Source organism: Apteryx mantelli, chromosome 6 (assembly GCF_036417845.1).
Source record: "Apteryx mantelli isolate bAptMan1 chromosome 6, bAptMan1.hap1, whole genome shotgun sequence".
Taxonomy (NCBI): domain Eukaryota; kingdom Metazoa; phylum Chordata; class Aves; order Apterygiformes; family Apterygidae; genus Apteryx; species Apteryx mantelli.
In genome coordinates, this window is record NC_089983.1 from 6,786,390 (window position 1) to 6,809,419 (window position 23,030).

The 23,030-nt window shown below is 56.8% G+C and overlaps 16 non-coding genes across 16 annotated transcripts; 8 read left to right on the top strand and 8 right to left on the bottom strand.

Moving 5' to 3' along the window:
• Positions 1-7,080: 7,080 nt before the first annotated feature.
• TRNAS-GCU (transfer RNA serine (anticodon GCU)) lies at positions 7,081-7,162 on the bottom strand. The gene has a single exon. It is a non-coding gene; the product is annotated as a tRNA-Ser (tRNA).
• A 1,390-nt stretch (positions 7,163-8,552) lies between these two features.
• On the bottom strand, positions 8,553-8,626 carry TRNAT-AGU (transfer RNA threonine (anticodon AGU)). The gene has a single exon. It is a non-coding gene; the product is annotated as a tRNA-Thr (tRNA).
• A 1,583-nt stretch (positions 8,627-10,209) lies between these two features.
• Positions 10,210-10,281, top strand: TRNAP-CGG (transfer RNA proline (anticodon CGG)). Its single transcript has one exon. It is a non-coding gene; the product is annotated as a tRNA-Pro (tRNA).
• Positions 10,282-11,162: 881 nt separating this feature from the next.
• TRNAP-AGG (transfer RNA proline (anticodon AGG)) lies at positions 11,163-11,234 on the bottom strand. The gene has a single exon. It is a non-coding gene; the product is annotated as a tRNA-Pro (tRNA).
• A 255-nt stretch (positions 11,235-11,489) lies between these two features.
• TRNAA-UGC (transfer RNA alanine (anticodon UGC)) lies at positions 11,490-11,561 on the top strand. Its single transcript has one exon. It is a non-coding gene; the product is annotated as a tRNA-Ala (tRNA).
• Positions 11,562-12,314: 753 nt separating this feature from the next.
• Positions 12,315-12,386, bottom strand: TRNAP-AGG (transfer RNA proline (anticodon AGG)). The gene has a single exon. It is a non-coding gene; the product is annotated as a tRNA-Pro (tRNA).
• A 989-nt stretch (positions 12,387-13,375) lies between these two features.
• TRNAP-UGG (transfer RNA proline (anticodon UGG)) lies at positions 13,376-13,447 on the top strand. Its single transcript has one exon. It is a non-coding gene; the product is annotated as a tRNA-Pro (tRNA).
• A 1,553-nt stretch (positions 13,448-15,000) lies between these two features.
• Positions 15,001-15,072, top strand: TRNAP-CGG (transfer RNA proline (anticodon CGG)). The gene has a single exon. It is a non-coding gene; the product is annotated as a tRNA-Pro (tRNA).
• A 389-nt stretch (positions 15,073-15,461) lies between these two features.
• TRNAA-UGC (transfer RNA alanine (anticodon UGC)) lies at positions 15,462-15,533 on the top strand. The gene has a single exon. It is a non-coding gene; the product is annotated as a tRNA-Ala (tRNA).
• Positions 15,534-17,559: 2,026 nt separating this feature from the next.
• Positions 17,560-17,631, top strand: TRNAP-AGG (transfer RNA proline (anticodon AGG)). Its single transcript has one exon. It is a non-coding gene; the product is annotated as a tRNA-Pro (tRNA).
• Positions 17,632-17,890: 259 nt separating this feature from the next.
• Positions 17,891-17,962, bottom strand: TRNAA-UGC (transfer RNA alanine (anticodon UGC)). The gene has a single exon. It is a non-coding gene; the product is annotated as a tRNA-Ala (tRNA).
• A 940-nt stretch (positions 17,963-18,902) lies between these two features.
• On the bottom strand, positions 18,903-18,974 carry TRNAP-UGG (transfer RNA proline (anticodon UGG)). Its single transcript has one exon. It is a non-coding gene; the product is annotated as a tRNA-Pro (tRNA).
• Positions 18,975-19,973: 999 nt separating this feature from the next.
• On the top strand, positions 19,974-20,045 carry TRNAA-UGC (transfer RNA alanine (anticodon UGC)). Its single transcript has one exon. It is a non-coding gene; the product is annotated as a tRNA-Ala (tRNA).
• Positions 20,046-21,292: 1,247 nt separating this feature from the next.
• Positions 21,293-21,364, top strand: TRNAP-UGG (transfer RNA proline (anticodon UGG)). Its single transcript has one exon. It is a non-coding gene; the product is annotated as a tRNA-Pro (tRNA).
• Positions 21,365-22,101: 737 nt separating this feature from the next.
• Positions 22,102-22,173, bottom strand: TRNAP-CGG (transfer RNA proline (anticodon CGG)). The gene has a single exon. It is a non-coding gene; the product is annotated as a tRNA-Pro (tRNA).
• A 570-nt stretch (positions 22,174-22,743) lies between these two features.
• TRNAS-CGA (transfer RNA serine (anticodon CGA)) lies at positions 22,744-22,826 on the bottom strand. The gene has a single exon. It is a non-coding gene; the product is annotated as a tRNA-Ser (tRNA).
• Between the last annotated feature and the right edge of the window lie 204 nt (positions 22,827-23,030).

Consider the following 23,030-nt stretch of genomic DNA (forward strand, 5'->3'; position numbering starts at 1 on the left):
GCCGTGGATCCCACCGTTGTGTTTTGTGGGTAGGAGCTGAGGATGGGGCCGGGCAAGGTCACCACAACGGTGGGGGGCTGGATGATGGTCATGGAGTCCCCGCACTGCCTGAAGCACAGCTCGTTGCAGCTGGTGGCGAGTGGCTTTGGGCCACAGGAGGAGGGGAGGCACAGGTCATAGCAGGACATTGCTCTGCGAGGAGGTAAACCTGAAAGTCAGAGCAAGGCATAAGCACGAGGCAGAGGCTGGACTGTTCCTGCTGATCCCTAATTCAGCAGCTCTGGTAATGAGAGTGTAAGAGAACTAGCCAGAGGCTGAGTGTGGATGGTTTAGAAACCCTCGAAGGAAGACTTTCCAAAAGACATAGAGGCGGTTTTGGCAGAAGTCAGCTCCCCCCTTCCCTTGTCCTGTAACTCTCTTGCGAGAAACCAAGGAGGCTAGTTTGAGTTTGCATAAGAAGAAAGTTGAATGTCAGAGAGTAGAAAATGGAAAATGGAGCTGCTTGTAAGTGTTTTGAGCAGTGAGAGGCACAGCATGCCAAATGCACTGAGACCAGATCCATAGCTGCACACTGTCTGCCCTCAAAGGCAGGACTGAAAGCTGACAGCAAGTCTTCATCAAACAAAATGCTCATTAAAACGCATCCAGCTGTAATAAAACCCACCTAAATCAGCATGAGTGAGCTGGATTTAATATGAGCAGAGCTATCCCATCCCAAAATCCAAGGGACCTCTGCTGCCCTTCCTTGAAGGGTGGTACATTGATCCCTGTAATTTGGGAATGTGCTAATTTATTTTTAAAAAGGAAAACAGTGAAGGATGCAGCTGGCTATATGATTAGAGACCCTCACCTTAAACCTTTAAGTCCGGCATCCCACGACTGCTGCACTTAGAACCCTGACGCCTCATTTTGCAAAAGAAAGAAACCCTTCCCCAATGTCCTCCCCAGGCAGGAGATAGGTAACAAACCTTGAACTTTTACAAAGCACAAAAAAGCAGTAAGAGCAGCAGTTCAGCCCGGAGAAGGAGACAGAACCCATCCCAACTTACCCAGGTAACAGAGGAGGCTGCAGCTGGGGAAGCGGATGGCAGGGCTGGGCGCCGCAAAGGGTTTTATACCATGCCCCGACCCCCAGGGGAGCAGGCGCATTCCTTCCACGTGAAACTTCAGCAAACAGCAGTTTTTGCCTGGAAAGCTCCCCCAGCTGATTAAACAGTTTCCCCTTTCATCTGTTATGTTTTGCTTCAATTTAATGCTAAGTAAGATTGAAATGATTCAAGCTACAAGCAGTAATTATGTTACTTCCTAAGGCCAAAGTACTTTTTAGGTCTTATGCTGTGAGGCAGGGAAATGTTTTAGCAGAATTTAGGGCAGGCACATCCCTGGCACACATCCTCCCCACCTCTTTCTGAGCACAACCATAAACCTCTTGGGAATTCAGCTCTCAAGCATATCTGAGGTGAACTCATGAGTTCAGGGATTTAGGCTGAACATAAGAAACCTGCATCTCTAAGACACAAACCCTAAGAAAAATGGCCAGCTTCCTGCACTGTGTCAGCCTCACACGCTCTCATAAATGACAAGAAAATCAGGAAAGCCACAAAGACAAAGGGCAGTGAAGAACCGTGAGAGAGTTGGGGAAAAATGCCAGAGCAACACAAAAAATTAGGCAGTAATGAGGGTGGTGAGCACATTTCCGCAGCCAGGCAGAGCACTGAACATCCCTTCTCCTTCCCAATGTGCCCACATAGTACAGACATGGACACGACACTGAGGGGGAGCACCCGGAGTTAAGCTGTTCCAGCACAATCAAATTGTTACATTTTTGGACCTGCTCTCCATGTCCTTAGAAGATTTCATCTTTTTTGTTATTCTTCATGCCCACAGTACAAATTCTGCTTGGAAGGTATATAATATTTTAAACACAAACTAATCAAAGACACAGAAAGGTGTTAAAGTAGATGCTGGAGTCCATTCCTGAAGGTGATACACACCTAAACTGATTTATTTTGCTCAGTGAGCCTATTCCAGAGGCCAAAAACCTTTCCATCTTGCTCTTTGGATAGGCTAAGAGCAGTGAACTGGAAGCTCACAGCTATTTTTTTACTGGGATGGACTGACATAGACAAGGCATTTTAATTACGGGCTGCCACGTGACACCAGATTGCTCTGCTAAAACCCTGTTAGCTGCCAAACAGCTGAGGAGTCACAGAAGTCCCGACCTGCACTTAAACATGAGTCATCTGCATGTTGGAGAGAGGGAGTCAATGACTTGGTACCAAGCAGGGGCACGGGAAGTTTGAAGAAAGCTTTTCATTTAATGCTAGCAGAGACCAGATGAAAGCATAAACATCTTCTACCCCAGCATAAATCCCGACAGGACTGGGGGGATGTGTGAAATGCATGTGTGGAGCCAGGTATTTTCAGCATCATTGTTGAACACATGCCTTGTAGGGTTTTGTAGGGTCGCTTGAGTCACTAAGGTGATGTGGCCCTGTACAGCCAAGATTTATAGCACTGAATTGTCCCTAGTGACTCCTTCCTGCCCTGCCTGCCAAGGCAAAAAAAGCCTTTTAGAGGTGCTGGGGTAAAGCACAGCTCACTTTAACCTTGTTCTGGAATGGGGAAGGGGAAATCAGTTTTTTCAGTGGTGCAGAGGAGGACACGTGCTTCAGCCACAGGCAGCCCTGCAGCCTGCAGGAGTGAGGTAGAGGGCTGTGGGTTCAGATAACTCACAGGGTTCAGGTAACTGCTTTTTCCCCCTCTTGAATAACAAAACAAAAATGTCACAGGTAGATCCTGGACCCACAGTCTAAGGGTTTCTTCTCCTTCACTGATTGTCTTCCTTCTCTTTTTTGTGCCTCTGATTGTGCATCCTCCTGATTCCCAGAAAAAAAGATTTTCCTGGGGAGACTTCCAACACAGGCTGGGATCTTCTGATTTGCAGCCTCACTGTGTGTTTCAGTTTCCCAGTTCAGTTTAAGTATTTGAGGTGCAACTGCTCACATTAGATCATGTATGATTGCAGTAGAATATCAGTGCATGCTGTGAGGCTTAAAACACACGCATGGGGGCAATTAAAGAGTGAAAAATTCTGAACATGAGCAATCCATGCACTGAAATAAGTCCTTTGTCTGGAGAAGAGGAAAGGAGAAACAAAAGGCACATGCTAGCCAGTTAAAATAAGCAGATTTGTATAATGAATGGGATTAAACCAAAGGCAAACTATACAGGAAAAAGCTCTTCCTGGAAATGCAGATATGCGGGAGAGAGATAGGACTGGTTTTAGTAACTCTTATTCATTTCAGAAGATGAGCAGTTTCTGGTTGCAACCCGACTTTCTCTGGAGGAACAATAAAACCAAGAAAACACCATCTAATCAAGCATGTCAGACCCATTCTAATGGCTTCTGCAGTGGATTCAGAATGTGTTGTCATCTCAGCCCTGTTTCTTCCTGCATGTAAGAGCATGGGAAGAAACCATGCATGGTCTGAGACCAATAACCACCATGCCTCACCCGCAAAGATGTGTTTCCCTTTCAGTAGCACTTTGCAACCCCAGTTTCACTGCTCTGCATTTTGATTTCCGGCAATCCAAGGGCTGGATGTCTCTGACACAGGCTAGAGGGTGAAAGTTTGCCTCTGGCCTGAAATTTCTCATGAAAGCCAAAGAAGGCAGCACATTTTGGAGCAGCAACAGGCCTGTGCCTACTGCATCCTGTCTCCGAGGAAGCCCAAAATCGACAACTGGCATGCACTTGCCCTGGGGCTGCAGCTGACCTGCTGTGAGCACACCGCACGGGGACCACTCTCAGGGTGGTGACGGGGTGCTTGGGGCAGGTGATGGGCAAGAGGGGATGCCCTGATGCTTGGAGCCAGCACCCTGACACATACAGGCTTCCCCCTTCATCCCTGTCAGGGAGCCTCAAGCAAAAAACTTCCCATGAATGCTAAAACATCCTCATTTTTCTAGGGTCCTAACATGTTTCACCCCTTGGAGAGATGTCCATAACACCAGCAGGTTCCTGGTATCTGTGAAAGGTCTAGGAAAGGAGCTGAGGCTGCTGGTTGCTTGCTGAAGTGCAGCAATTGCTGCACTAATGTGCACCTGTGTTTGCTTACGTGCATGAATTTGCTGTGCTGAAGAGACAGTCGTCTCCTGGAAAATCCAGGGAAGGAAAGCAGCCAGGAGGGGATAAGGATGAGAGAGGAGAGACCCTGCCTGGCCCTGGGTCCCTGCAATGTTCAGATTTCTGGGGAAGATAGAGAAGGAGGTGGGTGACCTCTGTGGAAGGGCAGAGGAGGATGGGGGAAGCCAAGGCCCTTGGTATGGGTAGGAACATGCACACCTCTCTGTATTGCTGGTAGAGGAGATCCTGGAGTTACCTTCCGGGCTTGTTTTCTGGACACTGCAGCCTGGAAAGATTTCCTTGGTCTGGTTTTAACTCCAGATTCCTCAGCTTTCAGATTCAACAGGTGGAAATGTTGATGACAGTTATATTTACTAATGCAAAGATCCTCCTATGGAAATTGCTGAGCTTTGCACAATATGTTTCCTACAGAGCTGGGAAATGGGACCCTCCATCTGGCTTTGGCCGGGGGGGCGCCAGGCTCCAAAGCCCCCCACTATGAGTTTTGGCCATTGGGCAAGACCAGGCTGCTGGTGGCAGGGGACACCTTGCAGGGCTATGGAGCCACCCTCCCCTGCGAGACAGGATTCATGGAGGGGTGCCAAGGCCCTGGGATGGCAATGGGGAAGGCATTTTGGGGCCTCATCCCTGTCAACAGCCCAGGAAGCGGAGCCTAGCCGGTGCCACCAGGAAGATCCAAGCTCAAGCTGTGACACACCTCCCCGAGGCTGCAGGCAATCTGGTTTCATGCTGCCCCATGCATCCTGTAATTGCCCAGTCCTTGGGTGGGTTGATGCTTCACAGTGTCACCGAGGTGAGTGTGTGCCCCCCAGCAGACCTTGTCACTGCACACTGGAGCAGGGGCAGAAGTGGGCCAGGGCAGACATGGCATAGCAGGGTTGAAGGCCATCCCAATGGGGTCAGATCATTTCCTCTTCCAGCCATCTCTGCCCTATAAGCCTGTAGGTCCCCATCCTGCTGCAGGAAAGGGAGTGGATCAGACCCCCATGCATGCCTTGCAGCCCCCTATGTCATGCATGGGGACAACCTCAGGCATCACCTGAAGAAGAGCATGCACCCACTGCCTGCTCTTCCCATTTCACCATCTCCTGCTGTGCGTTTTTGTTTCCCTGGCTCTGTAATGCTGGGCTCTGAAACCCACCCTTTTTCCCCCAGAATTCTCCCCTATCCCTCGTGCGGGTGGTCCTTGCTGTCCTGCAGCGTACTCATCCACCTTTTCCAGGATGGTGGGGCTGGCCAAGCACTGGGGTGTCTCATGGCAATGGGATGGGACAGGGCTGGTATTTCCCCACAGCCGGATCATCATTTCTCACTCAGGAGAGGTTAAATGAGAGAAGGAGCAACAGTCAGCAGAGAGGGAAGTAACTCCCAGTTGGTCCCCAGGGGCATCCCCTTAAGGCATGGGAAGAAAACACAGCCCCAGGAAAAGCCAAAAAGCAAGCACAGGGCTTCCAGCATGGGCAGCTATGCCTTGGTGTTCTTGCCTTGCCTCCAAGCCACAGCACTGCTTTGCCACATCCTCATCTGCAGAAAGAAGGGGTCAGACTGGGGGAAGATATTTGCAAGGCTGGCACAACACATTTCTGCAATCACCGTGGCCTCCGTGTGAGGTGCAAGCCAGTGTTTTCTCCCTGTTATGGAAATGTGAAGAACACTGTAATCATTTTGCCCATGTCCTCGAGATTGCAGAGTGTCTGACCTCTCACTGTGAGTGGCAGGCCCACCCAGCACAAGTTGTGTCAAAGCACAGATACCTTCTGAGAAGTGCAAGACTTTCCTTTCTGCATGTCCTCTAGGATTTCAACAATAAAAACCTACTAGCAGGTGTTTTTCCTCTTTCCCATCCTCATCTTGGAGTAACTCACCCTGTCCTCTCCCTAGGAACTTCCCCAGCAAACATGGCCACATATACAGGGGGGAGCTGCCAATACATGGCATCTTTGCTGTTCTCAGAAAAGCACTGCTAAGACATTGAGATGCTTCAGCGAGATGCAGCTTTGTTCCATCGGTGTGATGGTGAATCCCAAGGGTGCAAGATGTGGAGAGGAAAAAACTGGATCACAGAATCAGGACAGAAAGGAAAAAAAAGCAATGCCCGGACTCAGTGTGTGCCAACATCTCTTTCCCTGGCTGGCACCCCTGGGCTGTTGCAAGCTTTCCCTGCCAATGGAGGCTCCCCGCTGATCGGCACTTTGACTCCCAGAGGAGATGTGGTCAGCTGGAGGGAAAGCAGCTGGCCAGCACGTGGGTTCGAGGAACAGAGGTCTCTCCCCATGCAGGGGGGATGGCACTCTGCTCACACACAGGACGCATGGGGCCCTGCACGTCATCCTGATGCAGAAGGCCAATGAAAGCACCTGAGCAACCAAGAGCAGATTCAGCAGGTGAGGCCATTAATCCAGATGGAGACGGATATTTAACATGAAAGAGCAAAAGAGAGAGGCAGGAGGAAGCCAGCTGTGCATGGATTCACCCCAGTGCAACAGGGTAGTGCCTGTTCTCCACACCAGGGCACTGCACTGCTTTTACATTGTGCCGGTTGGAGCAGACATGGCCCCACGCAGCCCACCAAGGCTGGTGGTGCATCTTCTGCGGGTGTTTTCCTCTGAATGGGATCCCCCACCTGCAACGCAGATACTTTCCCTAACTAAGCCACAGAGCCCAGCATCAGGGAGACAGCAGGAGCAGGAGGGGAAGGCCAGGAGGGGATGATATTCACACAGATCTGGGCACCTGCATACCCTGCCTGGGATGGCCCAGCTGCCTGAAGCTGCACTTGAGGGAAAGCTAGCAAAAGATGGAGACAGCCCGGACCTTCTCTGGGTGCAGCGCAGTAGGGCTCAACCAACTGCTTCATACAGGGCTGCACAACAGACCCTGCACCAAAAGGCTCCTGCTCAGTGCAAGTGAGACAGGAGACCACAGGGGCCCGACGAGGATGGGATTCGAACCCACGCGTGCAGAGCACAATGGATTAGCAGTCCATCGCCTTAACCACTCGGCCACCTCGTCTGATGTTCAGTAAGTTATTTTGAGTAATTTTTTTTTTCTATTTGACCAAACAATCCAAACATGCAACTGGTTCTTTGGAGCTCTGAGGATTTTTCCAAAGAGCTTGGCTGAACAGCAGGGAGAACTTTGAAAAATATGTCTCCATGGCCATGGAAATGAGCAGCTGGATGGAGCAAGCCTGAACAGCTATCACAGGGTGGGCAGCATCCAGGGCTGGCAAGGGGGACAAGAATGATGCTTGCCATTCACTTGTCCCTCTCTATTTTCCCCTTCATCTCCTTGTTCAGAGGAAAACACAGGGCAGAGTGAACAGGAGATATGGTTGTTTTTTTTTTTTGCAATAAAAACGTGTGCCTCAGGCTTTACTATGTTTTTTTGTAGGTCTCTATCACCACCTCCAAACATCTGGTGTGCCCAGAAGGTTTTCTGCTTGATTCAGCAGTGGTCACACTTGTAAATGGAAGAGGAAGACAGTGGGAGCAGCTGGGCCAGCAAGGTATATATTTCCCAAATGCCCTAGTTTAGGAGATAGTTTGGGTCATGTCACAGCTCTCAGCACCCCAAAGAGCTGGACTGTGCTGTGCCTGAGCAAAGGCGAGCTGCCCAGCCGCCCAGCATTACTGCCAGCCCTGCGCACACCTCTGGCAAGAAGCAATTACCTGGCTAAAATACTCTCACTTTTACATGTCTTCCCAGGTCACTGACTATGTCACAGGGTATAACTGACCCAAAGAGTGAATGCTGACCTTCCCTATGCTCCTCTCAGTAGCTGTCAAGTGGAGGGGAGAGAAGCAGTGACTCTTACAGAACTTACATTTCCACATCAACCATTTGTTTCCTAAGAAGTGCTCTGTCTGAGCCAAATTTCCTCCAAAATGAACTTGCCTACTGCCCTGGCCATAGGTGGAGAAGTTGGGAGCTGCGGTTGACCCCAGCCAAGCACGTATCAGTCCCAGGGACACAGAGAACCAGGACCACAAGAGGCCAGTCGCGTCTTCCTCCACCAAAAGTGGGTAACAGAGAAGATGCAGCCAGACCATCCTCAAAGGGCAAAAGGACGGGAGGCCACAGGCACAGGCTGCAGGCAGGGAAATCCTAACAAGCTTGGCACTAAACAGTATTGCCAAAATGTTGACCACTGGGTCATAGTCCCCACGCTGGAAGTCAGAGTGTAAGGAAGCTCTCCTTCCTCCCAAGAGCAAGGCTGCCCTGGGACAGGGCACAGAGAGGTGGAGGGGCTCCATCCTTGGACCCTGAGCACCTGATCTGAGCTTTGGGATTCCTCTGTCTGCGCAGGAGCAGAAACCTCCAGTGGTGCCCTCAGCCCAGGGCTGGGGTTTTGGAGGTGAGAGCAGATGTGGGGCAGGGAGAAAAACAGTCCCCCCAGCCCAGGCACCACTGGGAGTCGAACCCAGGATCTCCTGTTTACTAGACAGGCGCTTTAACCAGCTAAGCCATGGCGCCCTGCTGCCCTGTGCCCCTGGCCCCCATGCCATCCTGGGGGGGCCCAGCAGCACTCAGCCTTCACCTGGCTCCAGGCACCCCATCCCTCTCCCCCCCACTGTATGTCCCATGGCATGGCCTCTGCCTTGTGCCATAGTCCAGGAAACCCTGACCCCAAAACCCCGTCCCCTCAGATCCCACCAAGAGCACCCTCAGTGCTCACCCAGGCTGCCTAGTTGTGGAAAGCTCCTGCATCTCCCCTTCCAGGGCCAGCTGGGTTTGGGGCCTTGACACCCTGCGGAGACTTTCCAGCTTGCTCCTCTTTTACCCTGCTGAGACCTTGCCCCGGCTGCCGCTATCCCCTGCACCACATGGACATGGGCTCCTCAGTCTCATTTTTTTCCTGATTTCCCACCCTGGCACCCCCAGGGCATCACCCATGCGCCTGGCTCATGTGTGCGTGTCTGAGGCAGAAGTCAGACAGGGAAGGCACCCTCCAGCTGTGCCAGCTGTGAAAGGAACCCACTGCTAGGGCTGTCCCTAGCCTCTGGCACTGGCTGTTTCCATCTATGGTGAGACCCTGGTCTTGCGCTGGATCTCTGGCCCATCAGCACCTGAGTCCACCTTTCAAACAAAGACAATCTGAAAGCCATGAGGACTGCTTTTAGCCCTATGCAACTATTTCCTGAGGCAGCAGCATTTAAACTCTGGCAAACTGTACTGGAAAGCTCCCCTAGGCAAAAAAAAACCCACCCTCAGGGCCCCCAAAGGGAAAGCACAGTGGAGCAAGTCGTGGTGCTGATCCCTCACTCTTATGGCAGAGCTGTGCAACCGTGCCCTCACAAAATGCAAGGATGGAGGGCGGGGGGGTGCCACCTTGCTGGGCTGAGACCACCAGTACCTGGCCTGTGCCAGGTGAGCAAGGGCTGGAGGTGGGGGGAGCAGGCTGCTTTGCTGGGAGTACACAGAGCTGGAGAAGGTGGACGGATGGCAGCCCTTTCTGCATTTCATATATGCTTCATTATCACCTGCTGCTCCAGGTCCCCCTTGTCCTTTGTGCAAGGGATAGAGGACTCAATGCATTTGACAGCTCTGGCTGACACAGGGACTCAAACCCTGGCACCTGCAAGTAAAAGCCAGATGCTTTTCCATTAGAGCTATCACAGATCTATAGAGGACAATGGAGAACTACATGGGAGAGGCCAGCAAACATCACTGTCTCATAGCAGAGAAAATGCAGGGAGTTTTCTGGAGCAGGTGTCATTCCCTGCACACCATCTTTGTAAAGTAGCCAGGCTAGAGAGATGGCCAGAGCCCTTCATCCCTGCAGTCAAAACCTCCTACTAGTATCACAGCCACAGCACTTAGGTACAGAAATTTTGTGTTTAATGGTGCCATCCCCTGGCCATTTCATTCAGCCCCAAGTGAATGAGAAAGCCCAGAGGAAAAGCCTTACCACTGGCACCTTGCTGTGCTCTCTCCTTGCCCTTGTCTTGGCACTGCAGATGGGGCAGAGGCAGGGTCTCCTTGGACCAGGGCTGGGGGGGCAGGAACAGTCTGGGGGGCTCCCAAGGTTGTCTAGGGGGAGCCAGCTGTGCCACCGTGGCTCGTTGGTCTAGGGGTATGATTCTCGCTTCGGGTGCGAGAGGTCCCGGGTTCAACTCCCGGACGAGCCCTCCTTTTGGGCACTGTTTTTGCTCAGCTGGCTCATGTGGCCCCAGCTGGATACCCAGTAAGGGCAACTGCACCTGGTGCAAAGGGGATGGGCAGCCTGGTTTGTTGGACACATCACATCAGCTTGGATGGTCCAGCAAGAGCTGGGAGTGATGTACTGCCCCATGCCATGGGGAAAGCAAAGACAACATGCACTCTGCATACCCCTTGTTTACAGCTCCTGGAGCCAGGAACAGGAAACAGCCACAGTGATTTCTCAAGAGCCTGGATGTGCCTGGGAAGAAATCCAAGCCCAGCCTGCAGAAAACCCAAAGGCTTTTCTGTGGGACCTCAGCAGGGACTCTCCCACCAATGCAGATGCTCCCCAGGAAACAGCTTTTAGAGGGAGAAGCAGCACCTGGAGATGCTGGGGACTGAAGCCCAGGGCCGCACGCAAAGCAAACACTCTCCCACTGAACTACATCCCCCAGCCTGGGGGCTGCTTGGGAAAGTCTCCTCACCAGCCATTGCCGTGCCCCCCCCCCCCCCGCCCTGCCAAACACACAGCTCAACCCTGCTCCCAAGGTGCTTCCCCCCAAAACAGCCCACTGGGGGATGTGATGCTAGAATCACCCAGCCTTGCCATCACCAGTGCTGTCCCCAACAGTCCTCTGTCCACCGAGAAAGTGGATGGGCCCTGAACTTCCTGTGTTTCAGCTCTCTCCCACGCATGCACAGGGCAGCACATGGCTCCCTGTTCACCCAGGATTGTCCTGGCTGAAGGGACATGCCAAACCCAGACAGGCCACTGCCCCCATTACACCAGGCACTGCTGCCCTCCTTATGCCCTGGCCCCAGCACTCAGGCCCATACACTGGCCAGGCAACAGCAATGCCCAAAAGAGGGGCTCGTCCGGGAGTTGAACCCGGGACCTCTCGCACCCTAAGCGAGAATCATACCCCTAGACCAACGAGCCAGGATGCTATAACCTCTGGACACCCAGTCCTCAGATCCCAGATGTTCAGGGTGCTGAGCAGAGCCGGTGCTGCTCCCTTTGGTCCACAACGCCACCCAGAGCACAAAGGTTCCTTTTGCTGCATCCAGGCTGCAAGTCTAGGGCTGGCGCCTGGACATGACACGGGACAAAACTTGTCCAGCTCTGGTGGGTGTTCCAAGCGCCACGTGTGGGGTGGACAGTGGTGCCCAGTGGGCACAGGCAGCCCCCAGGTGGGGGGATGTAGCTCAGTGGGAGAGCGCTTGCTTTGCATGTAAGAGGCCCTGGGTTCAAGCCCCAGCATCTCCACATGCCTTTTCTCCACAAAGCTGCCTTGCAGTGGTGCACCCAGCTTCTGGGGAGGAGATTTCCCTCTGCTGTCTAGAGATTGGGTTCTCGCCCGGGCCTGAGGTTTCTCCCTCATTCCCATAAAAACCTTCTGGTTGGTCCTTCCCCCCCCCCCCCGCCCCCCCTCCCCCTGGGAGCTGTCAGCTCTGGGGTCGTAGGGGTGCAGACACAGGGGCTCCCTCGGCAGCTCTCATCTGGTCAAGAGACTGCAGGAGTGGGAGGTCCGCTCTGGGGCAGGTCGGGGGATTTTTTTCCTGGCCGCAGCCCCTGGAACAAGGGCTGCCTGTACCTGTGCAGCGACAGGAAGTCGAGCTGCTGCGGGACTGTGGTGCAGCCGAGAGCCCAGGCTGCGCTGCTATTGCGATGCCCACACCGTGCACAACAGGGGCCTTGGCCATGCCACAGGGCAAGGGGAGAGCTGCCTGCTGGGGCGTGTGGTGCTGGCATCACCCCCTTTGCCATCCCCAGTGCTGCACCCAAAAGCCCTTTCCCCACCGAGGAAGGGTACAAGTCCTGGCCCTTTCTGGGTTTTGCCTCTGTTTCCCATGCAGGCACAGGACGGCACATCGCTCCCAGCTCTCTCATGGGGACCATCTACCGGGGCTTTTGGGACATGCCCAAGGCAGCCAGGCTGCCCACGGCCATCATGGCAGGCATCACTGCCCTCGCTGTGGCCTGGTTTCCATGCAGGGGCTGTGCTTGTGCCCAAAAGGGGGGCTCGTCCGGGAGTTGAACCCGGGACCTCTCGCACCCTAAGCGAGAATCATACCCCTAGACCAACGAGCCAGAATGGCACAGGTTTGTGTGCACCCAGTCCTTGTGTCCCAGATGCCCGTGGCACTGGAGGGGCAGGCAATGTTCCCTTTGCCCCCAGCACATAGAAGATTGGATTTTGTGGAAGGGCCCCGCTGCCAGCCACAGGAAACTAAGCAAGGCTGACTGGTGGCGGGAGGAAGGGGGGGACCCGACAACAGCGGTGTTGACAGTGCACAGTGAGCCCTGGGGCCACCTGGGTGCCCCAGGGCAGGTGGGGGCAGGTTCCCATGCACCCCAGGGTGCCTGGGGCTGTTGTGGTCGAGGGGTGGAGGTGTTAGACTTGAAGTCCAGTAGGGGTTTCCCTGATGCAAGTTCAAATCATGCTCACAGTGAGAGGTTTTACTCACAGGGTCCAGGACCGGTGCTGGAGGAGCCCAGCCACAGAGAAGGCTTGAGGGGAAAGTCTGGGCTGGAGGAGGGAGCTAGGGTTTAGGGCAGCCCCAGCCCTGTCCCTTGCCCCCTTTGGGGAAGTTCATCATGGGAACCCCACTGGCCTTGTGGTATCCCCAAAACAGTATGGACTTTGGCCCCACGGGAGGGTTTTTCAGTTTTTGCCACCCTGAGAAAACTGGGCAGCAGCTGAGGTGTACAGTGTGCAGGAGCTGGATCCCTTTTCCCCACTGTCCCAGGTGGCTCCTCCAGATTGTCCTCTCCCTCCTTCACGGGAGGAGATGGGGGAGCTGATGGCTGGAGAGCAAAGGGAGATGGGACCCATCCTGCACCAGCGGTGGGAGACAGTGGTCATCCAGGGAACAGTGAGGACCTTGCACTGCCTGGGAGATGCAGGACACACAGCCATGGGGCACAGTTGCCAGTTTAACTGCAGATGCTCCTGTTGGAGGGATGAGCCCACCCAGGACCACCAGTGCTGGAATCCATCAGGACCCTCAGCCAGCCAGGAACCACAGGACCATGGCATGCCCGAGTTGGGCTGAGGAGGGGGCTCATTGCACCATCCTGGCTTGTTGGTCTAGGGGTATGATTCTTGCTTTGGGTGCGAGAGGTCCCGGGTTCAACTCCCGGATGAGCCCCTCTTTTGGCCAACACCAGCCTCGTGCGTGCCCAGATGGGGTGTGGGACCCCAGCACAGCTCATGTGGAGGGCTGGGGCACATCAACACACCACGAGAGGATGGGCAGCTTGTGCAGGTTGGCACATCCCAGGATGGGACAGGACCAAGACCCAGGAGCAATGCGCCACATGGGAAATGGAGAAAACGTGCACCCCACACACCCCACTGTCCCCAGCTCCTGTGGGGAGGGAAAACAAAACAGCTGCACGCCAAGCTCTGCAAGCACAGAGGAAGACCAAGGGCTTTCCTGGGAGAAAGCCTCAGTGGGGAGGGGAGGACTCTCCCACCACTGCAGCTGCTGCCTTGGGCATGGCTTTGGGGAGGAAAAGCCACATGGAGATGCTGGGGCTTGAACCCAGCACTTCTTACATGCAAAGCAAGCACTCTCCCACTGAACTACATCCCCCTGCCTGGGGACTGCCTGTGCCCCCTGGGCACCGCTGCTCACCCCATGCAGCCCTGCTGCCCTGACTTACGGCCCGCAGCAGTGGCCAGGTCCAGCCCTGGCACCGTAGCCCAGATGCAGAAGGAGGCACTTTCCTGCTCCAGCTGCAAGCTCTGGGCAGCATGCGGCATTGCTGGCCCTGTGCCAGGCACCTCCTTGGGCAGGCAGCACTGGTGGCATGAGCTGATCCGGCTTCTCTCAGAGAGACACGAAAACAGGGGGTGGGTGAAGGAGAGACCCTATGGCCACAGCCCTGGCCGTGCTCTTTGCAGGCAGCTGGGGGATGACAGTGCCAGAGCTGCTTCCCTGAGCCAGGGGTGCACGGAATGACATTTCCCCCCGAAGGCTGATGTTGGTTTGTGGATGTTGTCTCCAGTGATGCCTATGCTGGGACCCTGGCAGCTCCTTGTGCCTGGCACTTGCAGCTCCTGTGACCCATCCCACCGCCACCCCATCACCCACAGACCTGCACTGGGGCTGTTCCACAGGGCTGGGGCACGGCGGGGCTGGGACTGAAGGGCTCTTGTGCCCATGGGCAGGGTTGTGGGTGGGGGCCCCAGGTGAGGCTGGTCAGGGCCGCTATGGCCCGTTCATGCCCACAGGTCCCTGAGAGCAGCCTCTCCCCTGCTAGGTGTGCCGTCACACCTTGAAGAGGTCTGGGGTCAGAAGCCTGGCAGTGGTGACCCAGGGATGGGACCAGGGCTCAGGCTGCCCCTGATGAGCCCTGGAGGCCAGTCGGGCTGGAGGGGAAAGCCCACCCAAGCATGTGGGGTGGGGGAGCCAGGTGCCATTTGTCCTGGGGGCCATGGGATATGGATGCCTCTGAGGGGACGGGACAGGGGACAGGGGCCACCCTGGGATGGTGAGGTACCTGTGCTATTGAGGAGATGCAGGCCCCGTGGCTGTGGGGCACGCAGTGTGGGTCTATCTGCAAAGGCTCCTGCCAGAGGGCCATGCCCACCCACCACCACCAGCACTGGGTCCCTGCCAGGCCCCACAAAGTGCCGAGAGGTGCAGGGGCCCCAGGGTACCTGAGCTGGGCTTGGGGTGCCCAGCTGTGCCATCGTGGCTCGTTGGTCTAGGGGTATGATTCTCGCTTCGGGTGCGAGAGGTCCCGGGTTCAACTCCCGGACGAGCCCTCCTTTTGGGCACTGCTGTCACTCAGCCACGGCAGGGCTCAGGTGGGGCCTGGCTGTGTCCCCAGCCCTGGGCTCCAGGGGGGTCCGCAGGTGCCAGGGTGGCAGCAGGATGGGGCATAGGGGCTGAGTGCCAGGCACAGGGAGCCGCCAGCACTTCCTGCCTGGGGAGGTGCCCAGTGCAGGGCCAGCAAAGCTCCGTGCTGCCCAGAGTGTGTCAGTGGCATGGCCAGAGCAGGGAGGTGCCTCTTCCTGCATCTGGGCTGCAGCACCGGGGGTGGGATGGGCCACGACCATGGGCTGTAAGTCCACCAGCACCGGCGGGCGTCCGGGCAGCAGGGCTGCGCTGGGCAGGCAGCGGTGCCCAGTGGGCACAGGCAGCCCCCAGGTGGGGGGATGTAGCTCAGTGGGAGAGCGCTTGCTTTGCATGTAAGAGGCCCTGGGTTCAAGCCCCAGCATCTCCACATGCCTTTTCTCCAGAATGCCATCTCCTGCGCTGGTGAAATGGCCGGTGTCTGGAAGCAAACCTCCCTTCTTCCTCCACCAGCCTCTGGGGAGGAGGTTTCCCACTCTGGGACTAGGAAGACAGCTGTAGGGCAGGGGAGGTTTTTTCTGGACTCAGCTCCCAGGGCAAGGGCTGCCTGCGCCTGTGCAGGGGCAGCAAGCTGAGCTGCTGTGGGAACATGGCCCAGTGAAGAGCCCTGGCTGTACTGCTGTTGCAGCACCTGCACTGTGCACAGCAGGGGCCTGGGGAGTGCTCCCCACCAGGGGACAGGGTGCCCGCATCTCCCCACTCTGCCATCCTCAGCAGCCCTTTCCCCACCAAGGTGTGGATGAGCTCTGACCCTTTCTGTGTTTTCCCACTGTTGCCAACACACACGGGGTGGCACATCACTCCTGGATGTCAGAGGAACCGTTCCAGTGGAGGGGACACACCAAACCTGGACTGGCCCCCCCATCCCTCTTCGTGCCAGGTACCGCTGCCCTTGCCATGCCCTGGCCCCCATGTGCAGGCTTTGCTGAGGCCCCGGGCCCCAAAAGAAGGCTCACCTGGAAGCTGAACTCAGCATCTCTTGCACCGTAGGCAGGAATCACCTCCAGAAAGACAAGGCAGTTTTGTGTGCACCCCTATGTCACCCAGCTCTTGTGCACCAGATATGTGGGGTGCCCTGGGGGGCTGGCAACACCTGCTTTGACCCCAACGCCCAAGAGGCTGGTTTTCCTGCAAGGGCCTTGCTGCCAGCCCTGGGTGCGGATGCTCTGGGGCAGGAGGGGGGACATTCCCACACCACTTGCAGTGCCTTCGTGCAGGGCTGTGGTGGCCAAGGGGTGAAGGAGTTGGACTTGAATATGGTAGGATTTCCCTGCTGTTTTACACCTAGAGGTGCTGGTTCATCAAGATCCCAGGAAAGAAGGCACTCAGACTCGGTAAAGTATAGTTTAAAGTGCCATTTATTGAAGCTAATACGATAAGGAAAGTTAGAATAGCAGAGTTAATCTTACATCCCTTTCGATGCTGGGTAGGCAGAGTTGTGCAGCATCAGATGAACCTCTGATCAGGGCACAGCACACCACGCAGATCCTGTCTGTCGAAACGTTACCCAACATTTCGGTCTTTTGCTCTCTTGCAGGATTTTTCTTAAAAGAAACAATTCTGTTCCTCATTTCTACTGTCAAACAAAAAGGGCATTCACATGAGAACTTGCTGCTGCACTTTTGAATACCGGCAAGGACATGCAGTTGGTGTAATTGCCAGTGCCAAATAGGAGCTGCCCACAGTTGCTTCCTTACAATCAGCTGCCCAAGTTTATCCAATGGCCAAGAGATACTGTTGTGAGACACAACACAGGTCTGAAGGACAAGCTATACGTGCAGCATAACGCAGCACAGCACAGGCTTGTGCCTATGCAAGATAACTTAGTAGATCACCAGCTCCTCAATGTACGATGGTGAGGATTGCTACAGCTATGCAGGTTCAAATTCTGCTCATGGCAAGAGGTTTTACTCACAAGGACCCTGGAGCTGGGGGCTTTGGGCCATCCCAGGCTGCAGAGGGACCTCAGGGAAATATCCAGGCTGGAGGAGGGACAGGGACCAGAGCAGCCCCAGCCCTGTCCCTTGTCCCCCAGGCAGCAGCTCCCGCAGTTCTGAAACTCAGACGCTGGCTGGGACCCCCTGGCCCTGGGGCAGCCTGAAGGCAGGAGGAGCCCTGGCCCCACTTGGGCCATGCAGGTCTTGCAGGTTTTGCAGCCCTGGGGAAGCAGCATCTGAGACATACGGGGTGGGAGAGCTGGATGGATCCCTTTTCTCACTCTCCATCCTCCCCAGGGGCGGATGGGGGAGCTAATGGATGGAGAGCATTGGGAGAGGGAGAGGGCAGCGTGCAGAGGAGCTGTGCGCCAGCAGCACTGGGACCTGCAGACACCCTGTGCTGTGCCTGGACCCACACAGTGCAGGAGCTGGGCTGGGGGGAAACCCAACCATGCTGCTGGCTTGTTGGTCTAGGGGTATGACCCTTGCTTAGGGTGCGAGAGGTCCTGGGTTCAACTCCCAGACGAGCCCCTCTTTTGGGCACTGCTGTTGCCTGGCTGGTGCATCGGGGCACAACAGAGGCAGCAGTGCACAAGTGTGATGCTTGTCCAGGTTGGCTTGTCCTTGCAGCAGGGATGGGCCCTGTGAGGGCCCAGGAAAAGGAAAACAGCTGTGAGGATTTCACTGTCAGCCTGAAAAGAAACCCAAGTGGGTTTTCTGGGGTACCTTCACTGGGGACTCTGCAACCTAGCTGCTGCCAGGCAGACAGCTTTGTGGAGGAAAACGCAGGTGGAGATGCTGGGGCTTGAACCCAGGGCCTCTTACATGCAAAGCAAGCGCTCTCCCACTGAGCTACATCCCCCTCCCTGGAAGCTGCTTGCACCTACAGAGCACTGCTGCCTGCCCAGTGCAGCCCTGCTGCCCTGAAACCTGCCTGGACTGAGGGACTGATGGCACACAGCCATGTCCAGGCACTGGCTCCATCCCTGGTGCTGCAGCCCAGATGCAGAAAGAGGGACTGCCCTGCTCCAGCCATGCCGTGAACAAACTCTGGGCAGCATGCAGCACCACTGGCCCCGCGCCAGGTGCCTCCCCCATCCACATCCTGCAATGGAAGGGGGAACCCAGGAGTTCAGGGACAGCCCCAGCCCATGCTCCCCACCACAAAACACCCAGTGCCCTGCACCTGCTCCTGGTCTGGGGGTGCCCTGGCTCCCAAACCCCTTCCCTCCATCCCTTCCCCACACCAGTCCCCTCTTGCCCATTGCACAGCCCAGCCCAGCCCACTGCCACAGCTCCAGCCCTACAACCTGCCCCATGCAACCCAGGGAGAACAACTGCCCATGTGGCTCAGTGGGGTGCCCCAGCCTTGGTCCAGACTCTGCCCGCACTCCACAGACGGGGCTGCCCCCCAGGAGACACTGGGGATATCTCTCCACATTGCTGATGCCTTCCTGACCCAGGGTCACCCACAGCCCCCTGCCAAGCCCTGTGCACCATCCTGCTGCCACCCTGGCACTCACAGACCCCTTGCAGCCTGGGGCAGGGGCTGGCCCATGGGACTGGAGCATGGGACAGCTGGGGCCTGGCAGCCCTTCACCTGCTGGTCAGCCTGGGGGCACGGTGGGGCCGGGACCCCTGGGGGTAGGCAACAGCCCTGCTTGCCCCACCGAGACCAAAGCCCTGAAGGCCACAGGGCACCACTTGGGGGAATCACGGGGTGGGTGCAAAAGCTGACAGCTGGGCCCCAGATGAGCTCTGCACCAGCTGGGCAAAATCAGCAGCCGGGATGCCCAAAAGGAGGGCTCGTCCGGGAGTTGAACCCGGGACCTCTCACACCCAAAGCGAGAATCATACCCCTAGACCAACGAGCCAGGGCAGCCCAGGTACCTCGGTGTCCCATCCCTGGGTCCCAGCTGATGGGGGTGCTCAGTGGGGTAGTGATGCTCCCTTGGGTGCCTGGGACCACGGGGAGGGGTTTCGCACAAGGGCCCTGCTGCCGGCCCCGGGGACCAGACAGGTGTGCAGGTGCCTGGGGTTTTCCAGGTTTTGGAGAGCTGGGGAAGCTGGAGACCATTTTTTATGGGGTCATGGGAAATGGGCCTTTTTGAGGGGACATGATGGGGGACAGGGGCCATCCATGGACAGGGAGATACTCATGTTTTTGTGGAGCTGCAGGACCCACAGATGCATGGCATGGGGTGTGGGGTTATTTGAAAAAGCTCCTGCCAGAAGTCTACGGTGCCCAGCACCAGCAGTGCTTGGTCCTGTGCTGTGCCTGGCTGGGGGAGCCCAGCTGTGCCGTCCTGGCTTGTTGGTCTAGGGGTATGATTTTAGCTTTGGGTGCAAGAGGCTCCCATGTTCAACTCCTGGACAACCCCTCCTTTTGGGTCCTGTGCCATGCCTGGCAAGTGCTGTTGCTTGGCCAGTGCAGAGCTCATTTGGGGCCAGGCCATCATCTTCACCAACCCCACATTGCCCACAGGCCAGTGGGCCTGCCAAGCCATTGGGCTCAGCGGGGCAAGTGGGGCTGCTCCCCATCCCCAAGGGTCCCAGCCCCACTGTACCCCCAGCGTGGCTGGCAGGCAAGGGGCTGCCAGGCCCAGCCCCGCCAGGCCCCAGCCCACGGGACAGCCCCAGTGCAGGTCTGTGGGTGATGGGGTGGCAGTGGGATGGGTCACAGGAGCTGCAAGTGCCAGGCACAAGGAGCTGCCAGGGTCCCAGCATAGGCATCACCGGAGATGGCATTCACAAACTGTCATCAGCCTCCGGGGGGAAATCCCATAAGTCCACCAGCACCAGTGGGTGTTGGGGAGGCAGGGCTGCACTGGGCGAGCAGTGATGCCCAGGGGGCACAGGCAGCCCCCAGACAGGGGGATGTAACTCAGTGGGAGAGTGCTTGCTTTGCATGTAAGAGGCCCTGGGTTCAAGCCCCAGCATCTCCACATGCCTTTTCTCCAGAATGCCATCTCCTGTGGTGGCTGCAGTGGTGGAAATGGTTGCGCCCTGGGAGGAAATCTCCCTTCTTCCTCCACCGGCCTCTGGGGAGGAGATTTCCCAGTCCAGACCTGAGGCTGGGCTCTCTACTGGGCCTGGGTTTCTTCCTGGCTCCTGGGAAACCCTTATGGTTGTTCCCTTTTCCCAAAGGAGCTGCTGATCAGGGGGTCAGTGGGGTGCAGGCGTGGGGGGCTCCCTCAGCAGCTCTTGGTTGAGAAAGCCAGGACCAGGAGCATGGATCCTGGGCAGGTCAGGGGATGTTTTTTCTGCCTGTACCTGTGCAGGGACAGGTAGCCGAGCTGCTGCAGGACTGTGGTGCAGCCAAGACCCCCATGCACACACCGTGCACCGCAGCCCCAGCCATGACATAGGCTGAGGGGAGAGCTGCTTGCTGGGGGATGCAGTGCTGGCATCATTCCACTCTGCCCTTCCCAGCCCTCCAACAGCCCTTTCCACACCGAGGAGGTGGACAAGCCCTGGCCCATTCCGCATTTTGTGACCTTTACCCACGCACACACGGGGCAGCACACCCCTCCTGGCTCTTGCTGGGACGGCCCTGGCCCACGGGATATGCCAGCTGCGACAAGCTGCCTGTCCCTGTTCCTCTGGGTACCACTGCCCTCACTGTGCCCCAGCCCTAGGGCACAGGCTATTCCAGGACCCCCCACGATGGCCAGATAAAACCAGGGCCGGGGGGGCCAAGAGGAGGCTTCATCCAGGGATGAACTGGGGACTTCACACCTGAAGGGAGAGTCATGCCCCTCAACCAATGAGCAAGGACGGCACAGCCCAGCATGCATGCAGCCCCTGCATCTGGGATGTCTGGGTGCTGGGCAGGTGCTGGCAACACGCTCTTTAGCCCCCAGCACCCAAGTGGCTGTTTTTGGGACAGGACGTGCTGCCCACCCTGGGGAGCCAAGCAGGGCAATGGCCAGCCAGGAGGCTTTCCCACTTCCCTGGAAACTGGGGTGGCAATGAAGGGCCAGGTTTGGATGCCCTGAGGCCAGGAGCACAGTGTGCAGCCCTCCACAGCCACAGGGCACAGTTGCAGGTTTATCTGCAAATGCTGCTGTTGGAGGGGAGCCCACCCAGGACCACCAATACTGGGATCCATCAGGACCCTCAGCCAGCCGTGAGCTGCGGGGGCCGCAAGGTGCCCAAGGTGGGCTGGGGAGGGGGCTCATTGCACCATCCTGGCTCGTTGGTCTAGGGGTATGATTCTCGCTTTGGGTGCGAGAGGTCCCGGGTTCAACTCCCGGACGAGCCCCTCTTTTGGCCAACACCAGCCTCGTGCGTGCCCAGATGGGGTGTGGGACCCCAGCACAGCTCATGTGGAGGGCTGGGGCACATCAGCACACCACAAGAGGATGGGCAGCTTGTGCAGGTTGGCACATCCCAGGATGGGACAGGACCAAGACCCAGGAGCAATGCGCCACATGGGAAATGGAGAAAACGTGCACCCCACACACCCCACTGTCCCCAGCTCCTGTGGGGAGGGAAAACAAAACAGCTGCACGCCAAGCTCTGCAAGCACAGAGGAAGACCAAGGGCTTTCCTGGGAGAAAGCCTCAGTGGGGAGGGGAGGACTCTCCCACCACTGCAGCTGCTGCCTTGGGCATGGCTTTGGGGAGGAAAAGCCACATGGAGATGCTGGGGCTTGAACCCAGCGCCTCTTACATGCAAAGCAAGCACTCTCCCACTGAACTACATCCCCCTGCCTGGGGACTGCCTGTGCCCCCTGAACGCTGCTGCCTGCCCCACACAGCCCTGCCACCCCAACACTGGGGCACTTTGATCCATGGCTGTAGCCGGGGCTTGGCAGCCCCTCACACACTGTCTGGGGTACAGGCCCAGCAGGAGCTGGGACCCCCAGGATGCTGAGCAGTCCCAGTGAACATGGGGCAACACCAAAGGGAGAAGCAGGGGGGCTGAAAGCCAAGGGAAGGGACCCAAATGTGCTCTGCACCAGACAGGCAAAAGCAGGCCCGGCAGGGCCTGAAAGGAGGGCTCGTCCGGGAGTTGAACCCGGGACCTCTCGCACCCGAAGCGAGAATCATACCCCTAGACCAACGAGCCAGGATGGCACAGTTATGCCCCTGCCCAGCTCAGGTCCCTCCCCTGCAGCTCCAGGCTGGCATGGCCCTAGCACTGCTGAGCTCACTTAGGAGCATTTGCAGATAAACCTGCTCCATGGCTGTGGGTCTTGCATCTTCCCAACAGTGCAGGCACCTCACCATCCCTGGGTGACCCCTGTCCCCCATTGCATCCCCTTGGAGACTCATTTCACACGGCCCCAGGACAGACGGTCTCTGGCTCTGCACCCTGTATGCCTTGGCTGCTGCTTCCCCAATGCTCCAAAAATTGGAAAGCCCAGGGGCCTGACTACCCTGAGAAGGGCCAGGACCCCACCCCCTTCTGCCTTGGGACTGTCTCAGGGACTGTGTCCCAGCCGGGGTTTGGATTTCCCTGTGCAGGAGCTGCTGCCCAGGGGACAAGGGACAGGGCTGGGGCTGCCATGGTCCAACCACAGCCCCCTTTCTCCGGCTTTGACTTTCCCCTGAGGTCCCTCTGCAGCCCAGGATGGCCCAAAGCCCCACCCAGCTGCGGATCCCCAGCACCAGCCCGGACCCTGAGAGTAAAACCTCTCGCTGTGAGCAGGATTCGAACCTGCGCAGGGAAACCCCTATTGGATTTCGAGTCCAACGCCTTCACCCCTCGGCCATCACAGCCCCAGGCGTTGGCACCCTGGGGTGCATGGGAACCTGCCCCCACCTGCCCTGGGGCACCCAGGTGGCCCCAGGGCTCACCATGCACCACTGGCTGACCCAGCAGCATCTGACCCAGCTCCCTGTTACTGCTTCATTTTCCTGGGAAGTGGGAAAATCTCCTAGGTGGCCATTGCTGTCCCCCCGTGCACATGGCTTGGCTCAGCT